The sequence below is a fragment of the Oreochromis niloticus genome, unplaced genomic scaffold (assembly GCF_001858045.2).
Source record: "Oreochromis niloticus isolate F11D_XX unplaced genomic scaffold, O_niloticus_UMD_NMBU tig00006927_pilon, whole genome shotgun sequence".
Taxonomy (NCBI): Eukaryota; Metazoa; Chordata; class Actinopteri; order Cichliformes; family Cichlidae; genus Oreochromis; species Oreochromis niloticus.
In genome coordinates, this window is record NW_020328253.1 from 1 (window position 1) to 10,230 (window position 10,230).

At 39.2% G+C, this 10,230-nt stretch overlaps 1 long non-coding RNA gene across 1 annotated transcript; it reads left to right on the forward strand.

Annotated features, from left to right (window-relative positions):
* The first annotated feature begins 9,506 nt into the window (after positions 1-9,506).
* Positions 9,507-9,973, forward strand: LOC109198495 (uncharacterized). Its single transcript, XR_002059277.2, has 2 exons — positions 9,507-9,571; positions 9,849-9,973. It is a non-coding gene; the product is annotated as an uncharacterized LOC109198495 (long non-coding RNA).
* Positions 9,974-10,230: the final 257 nt, after the last annotated feature.

The following is a 10,230-nucleotide window of genomic DNA, read 5'->3' on the forward strand; positions in this document are numbered from 1 at the left end:
GACTTTGGTACATTTTTCTGACAAGTCTGGGCTCAGCTTTGGTGCTATGATTGCTGGCATGGCTCCACTGCTGCTACCACTGACTTGGTAGTCTGGAACAATGTCCATTTCATTTTCGTCAGTGTCATGTCTGGATTGTCGTTGGGCCACACACTCTAAATGATCTACTTCAACCTCAGGTGCAAAGGTGTTCCTATTGATAAGTGGGCCTTGTTGTTCAATCTGTTCCAGTGCCCTTTCCATTGTTTTGCCATGGCTTTCATAACGCTTTTGTTAAAGGTAACAATTGGCCGTACTGCAAAACCATGTTTTCGTCCACTTTTGTAGAACTGTTCGGATGTGGGGTATGTTGTGTTTTTAAGGTCATCATTTGATCGATGTGGAAAATAAAGTTTTAGTAGTCTGCTATAAAACTCTCTGGTTGTTTCTTTTCTGAGAACCGAGATATCTGATTATTGCAGGTTTCCCTCTTGTTCTCTTTTGAATATAACCCATGTTATTCAAAAGAGGGATGGCATTTTTGACTCTGTTGACGGCTGTAGAGAATCCTGTACTCTGAAGCAAATTCAGCCAACACATTCTTTCAAACTCAGGTGTTCTGGGTCTGTTTGCATATTTTTCTGGCAATCCAGACATCCACACATTTTCATCATCTGGTGCCATGCTCTGCAACCTGCTCATCGGGAGACTCATTTTCAGGGCATCATCATCAGTTGATGAACACCACACTGCGTGAACACTTTTTTAGTGGCAGGCTGCATGTCCTTGCACGGATTCTTGGGCACTGACTTCTCTGTGTTTAGCATATGCCTGCATTATCTGTTTCATTTCTTCTTTCATTGACATTGGACTTTTTGACCTCCTGGATGACTCCATTAAGAAATTGTGTCATCTCAAATTCGGGTTTAGAGACATAAGACATCATGTACATCAGGCAGCTGTAGTCATCAATGACATATTGGATGTCCATGTTGGCATTCCAGGCTCTCAGCAGATCTGCATTGTATGCATTCACCCAGCAGTCATTAGGTTCACGCTTTAAGAGGATGACATGGCCATTGCTTAAATTGAAGACACAATCCAAGTATTGTTCATAAGTTAATTGCATTTGTGAAGCAGCTCAGACAAGTCCTCAAACGAGGAATTTGGGTCACAGAGCAAATCTCTCAATGGCTGGAGTTTTTCTTGGCTCTTTCTGTTTTTTGCGAGCGCCATTCGTCTGTTTTTTTGCTTTTGTTTTTCATTTGTGCCTTTCTCCTTACTTGTGCTATGCTGCTTATCATTGTGATCATCGTCATCATCTGGGCTTGGGAAAGTGATCATTGTTTGGTCTACGGTAGTTTGGGGAACCCAAACCTACATGACACATTACCTTTTTTGCAGGATCTGGAGTGATTTCTGCTGTGGACTTGAACCTCAGACACAATTTTGTGAAGTTCAGGATCGGCATTTTGGTCAGGCATCTTACATGTTATGTACTTGTCAATAAATTTGTACACGTGGTCTTCAAGGTCGCTTCCAAATTTAGGTGCATCTTTGACCCAAACCAGTAAATGGATATGAGGGCTACCTCTGGCCTGAAACTCCACTCGATAAAAGTAATCTTCTACTTCACCGATGGGCTGTGCTGGGGACAGGATCAGTGTTGTCATTAGTGCATCGACTCTTTTTCAAACAATCGCATCACAGTCACAGGGTTGCTTCGGAGAATTTCACACTTTGTGTTCCAGTCAAGTTGTGAAAAATCCACTTGTTCACCTTGTTGAGTTTTTATGACCTCAACAACCTCAGGCCATCTCATTTCAGCAGCTGAAAATGTCAGGAAAAAAGTCGGCTTTCCTAACTGTCTGACCATAGCATGCAGATCTTTCAGTGCCTTCTCCCAATAGGCTGGAGTACCTCTCAGAGGTTTCATGAAGCGTGTTGCATCTTTGTTATTTATCAGTCTCTCCACTTCGTCTTTATTTTGAAGCATTCTGTTACAAATTCTACGTCCATCCTTGGTGATTGCCTTACCTTTGCGCAATTGGATGGACATGCTGTTTGTAGCCATGTGTGTTTCTGTTACAAACTGTGCAAAGAATAGGTAGCTTTGGTCAGTTGCAAACCGTGTATCTGCAGAGAACAGCCGTGTATTAAAATACATGCTTGGGGACAGTTTGACTTGTCTGGCTTCATCTAATGTGTTCTTGGAACTGACTGCAAAGGCCATGGCTTCAAGTTTAGGAACAGAGAAGAAGCCAACAGGTCTATTTCTTGGGCGGGTGCAATGCTAAATATTCCTTCACCATATGATAAAATGTCCTGTGCTATATCTGGTGGTTGCATACAGGTGTCTAGAACAAGACCAGGCGAAGTTCTTCCTTTTCTTTCTCCGTATCTTGTAAGGGCTCTCCATTTGACTGTTCAGGCTCCAATAGTTCGTTTACATCATGACATGGCTCAAGTTCCAGCTGTTGTATCCTCAGTGGTTCTTCTTTCTGGTAGAATTTGGTTGTCGAAGTTTCTGGGCAGTGCATCTTGAATATCTGCATCAGCAGTGTCATGTTCCGTCTCGATTATCTGATTATTTGTGGATCAGCAAAAGTAGCGTCATCATCAATAGATACATCTTTGTATTCTGAATGCATCTCTTTTAGCTTTGATAATCCTGCTAACACATTCTTCATGTTCACAGTGTAGAAGTGTTGGTATCCTTTGAATCTGATGTGTCTTTTCAGTTGTACCTGCAGGAGCTGGGCTTCATTGCTAGGTCTGGAAGACAGTTTACTGTGGTTTCCACATCCGACGGTACACAAACAACAGCCCCATGTACGGCTCTTTGCTGTCCTTTTGGTAATGCAATGATTTTGGCAAACGGGAGAATTTTAGCAATCAGTTGTCGTTCTAGTACATTTAATTGACTCAGTTCAATTGGAATGGGTGCTAGTGCTAAATTGTTTGCCACTGCGATGGAAGGATCTTTCCTCGTTGTAGGTGGCTGTCACAGTTGTAGCAAATCCACTCCTCCATTCTTTGTTTTGGGAAAGTACAATTAGCTGAGCATCCCGTCACAAACATGGACAAATTTTCCTGTCAAGCAAGTGTCAACAATGTGACTATTTTAACATACTTTGATCTTTTGCAGTGTTAACTTGATTAGGAAACAGAGTTCTGTGGCACACTGTACAGACATGGGTGGGTCCTAACTTAATTGTTTCACGGAAAGCTAATGTGGCTGCTTGCATCACACTATTCACTACAAGCTGGGGCTGTGCTTCAGACTGTGGACCCTGCTGGAATTGTGTTACTAGTCGTCTGTATTTCTTCTTTATTCTCTGCGCACACAACTTTTATAAATGGCGAAAGATGCAGTGGTAGCCATTTTGTGTCTCTGGTACTGCACAGCGCTGTATATGGTGCAGTCTGAATTGTGAGTCATTATGATACCTGGCATGAATTGATTTTTTTTGTTTGTGCCTGTAGTTTGGATCCGATGCATATTTTGTTCTTATGTATTTTTCTGTCTGCTTTGAAAGTCAGCATCCGTGTTGTACCTTTGGACCAGATATTGCTTCTGTCTGCTTTGAAAGTCAGCATCCGTGTTGTACCTTTGGACCAGATATTGCTTCTGTCTGCTTTGAAAGTCAGCATCCGTGTTGTATCTTCGGAACACATATTGTTTCTGTCTGGTTCGAAAGCTGGCATCTGTGGTATATCTTCTGATAATGTAGTCTCTCTTTTTTTGTTGAAATGAGGATCATTTTGGTATCTCTTCACCTTGTGGGCTTTTATCTTCTCTTGAATATGAGATTGCATAATAATCTTGGCTGATAACAGTTTTGTTTATGGCGATGACAGTTTGAGCATATTGAGTTTTCACAGCCTGTAATTTTTTCATTCGAAATTCAGGAAAGCAGGCATATCGTTCCTTTTCGTGTCTTTTTTTGTTTATCTTCTTTGCAAAGTCTTCAGATGAAGATTTTTCTTTAGCTTTTACATGCTGCTTTGACTTTTTGAGCTTGACGAATAGCTTCCCACGTCGTGGTTTATTTAATTACACACATTTCTTGCTTTTTGGGGGGCTTTATCTATGACTTTATCTCTTTCATTATTGAGTTCAAGATTTCTGTGTTCTGTTTGGATGTTGCTTGTTGGATCAACAGATGTTTCAAGTTGATGTTCACAAATTTGATTTAAAGCCATTTGTCTTGTTGTGGGTTTAAAGCACTTTCTAACATTGTCATGTAGGTTTGGGCTGATTCTGGTTGAGGCACTTGCACAGTGGATTTGCGATTTGTGGTTCATCATTTTGTGGTGATGTAGCTGTTGCTCCTGGTGTTGCTTCAGCTGACTGTGCAGGCTGTTCGTTGTGACTGCTGACTCTTTTGAAAGAAACAGGCACAAACTCATATCTTGCATACCTGCCTTGATTTTGAAAAAGATTATGCAGGTGGGTGATCAGGTCATTCACATGAGTGAAAGTGAGCATGACTGCTGTTCCATTTGGCTGGGGTAAACCTGCTGCACTTCTTGAATGTGAATCAAATAATCCATACCTCCCAGATTTGTCACGGAAAACTGCAATGCACTGAGGCGAAACCATGAGCAAAGCATAGTTCACATCTGTTGACAGACATACAAGGCGACTAGCAAGAGGCAACCACCACCCTTTTCTTTGATAAGTTTTGTCTGCTGCTTTCAGGTATCCATACCTTATGTTGTCCATTTTCACACTGTAGACATTTATGTCAGCATGAACTTCTTTGGGCAGGTCCTCCATGGTCAATGATCTTGTGTATAACGCCTCTCCTGCTGAAGATTTGTTTTAATCCAACAGTAGAGTGCATCTCCCTGTTCAAGCACCTTATCAAGTCGGGCTGTGTTGAACTGGTGTTCCTCATTAAGGTAGGCCAGGAATGTGAGGCATTACATGTGCACTGATGATTTCGAGAGAATTCTGTGTACCTTTCATCACTTTGACAATGAGTTGCACTGACACACCAGAAGTGCTGAACTGCGTTGCTCTGTAGCTCCTCTGTCACTAGTTCTTCATTTGTGTTGTGGAAAGGCTGATCAAGGAATGGTAAAGGTGACATGTTATTGTTTAGTATTTAATGATATGCATTTCACAGTTGAGTAAAACATATGTAACTCTTGGTACAATGATGTAAGACATTTTAAGTGGCAAGAGTTGTATAAATTTAGATTTTCTTGTAAAGTAACAACATTTTTTTTAACTATGGTAAAATAATGAAACAATGTTCAGGCAAATGAAGCCAAATTATATCACTCCTCAATCATATTACAGCATAATCTAAAGATACGCAGCATCAGATAAGCCAGAAAGAGACAGGCAGAAAGACAGTGACAGGAACAGTGAGAGAGAGTGGGAGAGAGCAAAGGTGGGAAGTAAAAATGACAAATATTTTAGATATCTGTAATTTGCTTTAGTGCTGTTTTTTAATGACCTTTTACAAAGGTCATACCTGTACCTTCTGCTCCTCATATTTTCAAAGCAGTTAATTTCTTTCAGTATAACACATTATTTTAGGTTGCTGCAGGCCTTCAAACATCAACTAAATTGCAGCCTAAATACAATATATCAAAGGAAATCTGTTTACGTATTATTCGCAAGAGGATCTCAGATGCTCTTAAATTAGATGTAATTCATTCACTGATTTCAGATTAAACCAGATGGTTCTGTACATGTGCCATAAAAACACGTTTCATAGTTGTCTTACGTTTTGTAAAGAAATGACACAAAATTCAGTTACAGGTTAAATGTGATTGAAACAGAATACACTGACATCCATCTTGAGAAAAGGTGAGTGTCACAAAATCATGTTTGTATTTATTGCACTGCTTTCACTGTGGATGTCAATTTATCTAAAGCTTTAAGTATAAAATGGTATAAAAGTTTTTTCAGAACAATAGATATAGAAATAGCTAAACAGACAGACAGAAATAGCTGTTGAGATGTCTGCATTTTAGGAGTCTGATGAAAGAAATTGACAAATCTACATGTTTAGTCTAACATTTTAGTATATTTAGTACGAGTTAGCAAGCACACTTGGTGAAAGACTAAATATCAACCCCGGTGATTATACAGCAAACATCACATGTATACTAATTGGTTAGAGACATTTGTAGACATACCTTTTTAGGTGGAGAATTTGATGCCGTGTGGAAATCATCAGTTGCCCAGACTCGTTTTGCTGGTGGACGAGTTTCTGAACTCTGATAATACAGTTAATCAAAATTAGAAAACCTACTACAGATTTGAATAGAATGAACACTGGATACTTTAAAGAAACATGAAACAGTAGCGGTTACAAAACTTATAAAGCAATAAAAAAAAAAATTCCAGCTGTTTGCATAACTACTAAGAAATTTGAAAGTGAGTGTAACTTTAAACAAAACTAACAGAAGCGAGACAACAAAATTCTTACTGTTTGCATAAGGCTAACATGTAACCATATGTCTTTAACATTTAATGGTAATGTAACTGTCCACTATAACTCCTTAATGGAGGAACACCGTTTTAAATTTACCTTGCTGCCTGGAGGACATAAGGAGGTGGGTCTATTCTCCGTTTCCAAGGACAAGCTGGCTGGTGCTGGCTGCTAACCCAGGCAAAAAGAATATATGTTAAGACATTAAGTGACCTGACACTTTAATTTCAATTTACAATGCAATGCATGGCATGAACTGTTATGCCAGTTGGGTAACATTACAAGGTAGAAATGGTCAACTGTATGGGTAAGTGTTATAAAAATATATTGTATGTCCTCACTACCACATCAGAATTACCTGTTCGGAGCTATAAAATAAATTAAAAAACCCTTTGTTAGCAAACATGCTTTAAGTGAAAGACTACATATCAACTGTGGTTATAGACACCAAAGACCAGATATATACAGACTGGTTATACACATGGGTGGTAGGGCTGCTCAATTAATCTAATTTTAATCGAAATTACGATCTGGGCTTTCAACGATCATTAAAAAGGAGTCGAGAGAATGAGTCGATTATTAGCACCTCCCTCGTGCTTTTCTCTCGCGCCGCTCCGTGTGGCAAATCGAGCGCACCTCTCTGCGTTTCAAACACGCATCACAACAATTAGAGGAGGTAACAGAGGGAAGCTCGGAAGCTAAGCAGAAGTTATTTGGAGAGGAGAGTGACTGCCGTTGGTTGAAAAGAGATTTAAAAAAAAAAAAAAAACTTTCAGTGGTGTGGAAACATTATGGGTTCGCGAAGTCAGACGTGGATCAAGTAGACATAGTGTGTAAAGTTGCTACAATGTCGTACCTGCACCACGGAGCAACACTGTAAAGTTCACTAAACATACATGTTTACATTTTTCATTTATTTTTTATATTGTAAACATTTACACTGTTATCAGTATTTGCACACTATTTTATGACAATCTTTAAAGCCATTATTCAATACATTGTTATTGTTAAATAAATATTGTCAAATAATGGAGATCTAGATTTCAGTGTGTTAAGAGATTTCTTAGGATTTTGGGATTTTATTATGTTATGCTTAAAAGTACGTTTCATTATCTAAATGTGTTTGCTCTTTTCAGTATTCAGCTTAAACTCTGCAACTCTGTGCAGACTCTTAAATGGGGAAGTTACACAGGAAGCCTGCAGTTCTATTTTCTCTCTTCCTGTATGTGCTCTCTGAATAAAGACTCTTCCTTTTACTGCAGCGGCGCGAGTCTCTCCCTGAGTCTCGACCGTGTACACGTTAACCTGTCTGAGCGTTTTATTCCGACCTGGGTTGCAATACAAGGAAAACTCCTGACACAGTGAAAATAATCGTGATTATCATTTTTGCCATAATCGAGCAGCCCTATGGTGGGCATACTTGTAATTTCTTAATAAAGGAATATTTTTTGATATTTACCTTGGGACCTGGGGAACATAAGGAGGTGGGTCTATCCTGTGTTTCCAAAGATAACCTGGCTGGTGACGTCTGCTAACCCAGGAAAAAGTGTATAGAAGACATTAAGTGACCTGACACATTCATTTCATTTAAATGTTCTACATACCATGCATGTTATGCCACGTGTGTGACATTATAACAAAAAAATCCTAAACTGTATGGGTAAGTGTTCTTAATTGTCTCAAATGTGTTTCGAAAACTGTTCGACTGTCTGTGATCACTACCATATCCTCATTACCTGGTCAGATGGAAAACGACTGACTGCCTCATCTTGGTTGTGGCCAGTGAGCATTGGGACAGCAGGATCGACCAAGTCAAGTGGTTTCCAGCGCTTCTTTTGTGCCTGGGATCTTTTATTTCTTCTCGGTATCTGGTAGAATGTCAGCATAAAAACAGAATATTAATTATTGGCATTTCAAGCAATTTATTTTAACCCTCTGATACATTGATAGACAAGATGACTACAAGAACAAAAAAAAAAAAAAATCTCTCTTTTCTTTAAATAGACATATTGATAGTGTCACTACCCGGTCTTAAGGCTTTGTTAAGTAAAGTTCCATAACAGTTTGTATATTGTAATTGGGAAAGTGATTACCTTGAAAGTTGGGAGGCAGATTTGTTGACCACGACAGTTAGTCCATTTTGGTGTACAGTAATTGGGAAAGTAATTACCTTGCAAGCTGGGAGGCAGTGTTGTTGCTGACACGCTGGTCGAATGCCAGCAGCAAGCAAACCCGGATGTTCACAGCTCACAGTTACCACCTCAAACTTTTCAAACAAATCTTACAAGAACATTAGGCAAAGTGATTGGCTTGCAAACCTAGGAGACAGTCTTGTTGCCCACAACATTTTGTTATAGAGTAATTGGAAATTGGGTACCTTGCAAGGCTGACAGGCAGTCTCGTTGCTGGGAGGCGGTCTTGTTGCTGAGGCTCTGGCAGAATGCCAGCTCCTGCTTTAACACCTTAAACTTTGCAAACAAATCTCACAGAACAATTAGCAAACTGATTGGCTTGTAACGCTGAAATGTAGCCTTGTACTGTCTGGTTTAGATTTCCTACTGAGAGACAAAGAGGAACTTTACTGTTTGTGTAACGGGTGTATTAAAAAATAATTTATATTTCACCAAAGATCCATCCTGCAGTGTTATTTTGGATTGTCAGTATTGGTTATGTATATGTGTTTATTTATATATATGTTTATTTTCTGTATTTATATTTTGGGAGCTTTTATTTTGTTTGTGTGACCTTTGACTTCCCACGAAGTCACTTCCTGTAGCTGCGCGCTATTTTCCTCAGTCGCCTAGAGGTCCCGCTGAGGAGAAGTGAGCGTACGCTAGTGTTCTCAGTTACAGAGTGAATAAACACAGTTAAAGTAACTAAAAGTAATTCAAACGCTGCTTGTTCTCTTTGTACATTTTGTCTCACAGTTTTGTTTGATGTTTCAGTGTGAATTATTCTTTCTCTGTCGAGTACAGCACTTTATTGTAACATGCTAGTTAGCCATCCTCAGATGAGAGCATAGGAGCATGCAGGTGACTTCTCATGTGGTCCACTATCCTTCTCTCTCCCTTGAAGGTGTTCATGCAGAAGTCCAGTAAAGTGAAGTCGCTGTACTGTTTTATTTTTATTTTAAACAGGTATGTGAGCTCCCTCTTTTATTTTTGTGTGTACTGGTTATATTTTTTGTTTGTGATTCATGTTCACTGTTTCAACTTACTGTTAGATATATGTAACTAAAAAAATATGTAAAATTGCCACTGGTAAATGAAGTCTCCCTAAACTATAATTTTGTTGTTGAGGTAATTGTCACTATATGGTCACGATGCAGTGCATTTTCATTTGTTATATATGATTATAAATACATTTTAGCAGTATTATTTGTTAATTAGATTTTATTGTGATGTTGCACCTCAGTCGCCTAGAGGTCCCGCTGAGGAGAGGTGTTCATGCAGAAGTCCAGTAAAGTGAAGTCGCTGTACTGTTTTATTTTTATTTTAAACAGTTCTGGGAGAATAAATCTGCCCCAGCTGGCAAAGAGAGAGCTGAATCCTCTGGTTATTTACACAACACAACGCAGAGAACTAACGGCAAACGGAGTTTAAGGTGAGACCGGCTACATTTGGAAGAGAGTAAAAACACTGTACCATCTAATCTTAAAAGTCTTAATTACAAACAACAGCTCTATTTTCTAGATATCTCCTGAACACACACAGAAAATATAAGGGGGACACTTACCTTGGCTGAAGCAAGAGTTGAGGTATTAAAGACTGCTGTAGTTAACGCCTTATGAAGACAG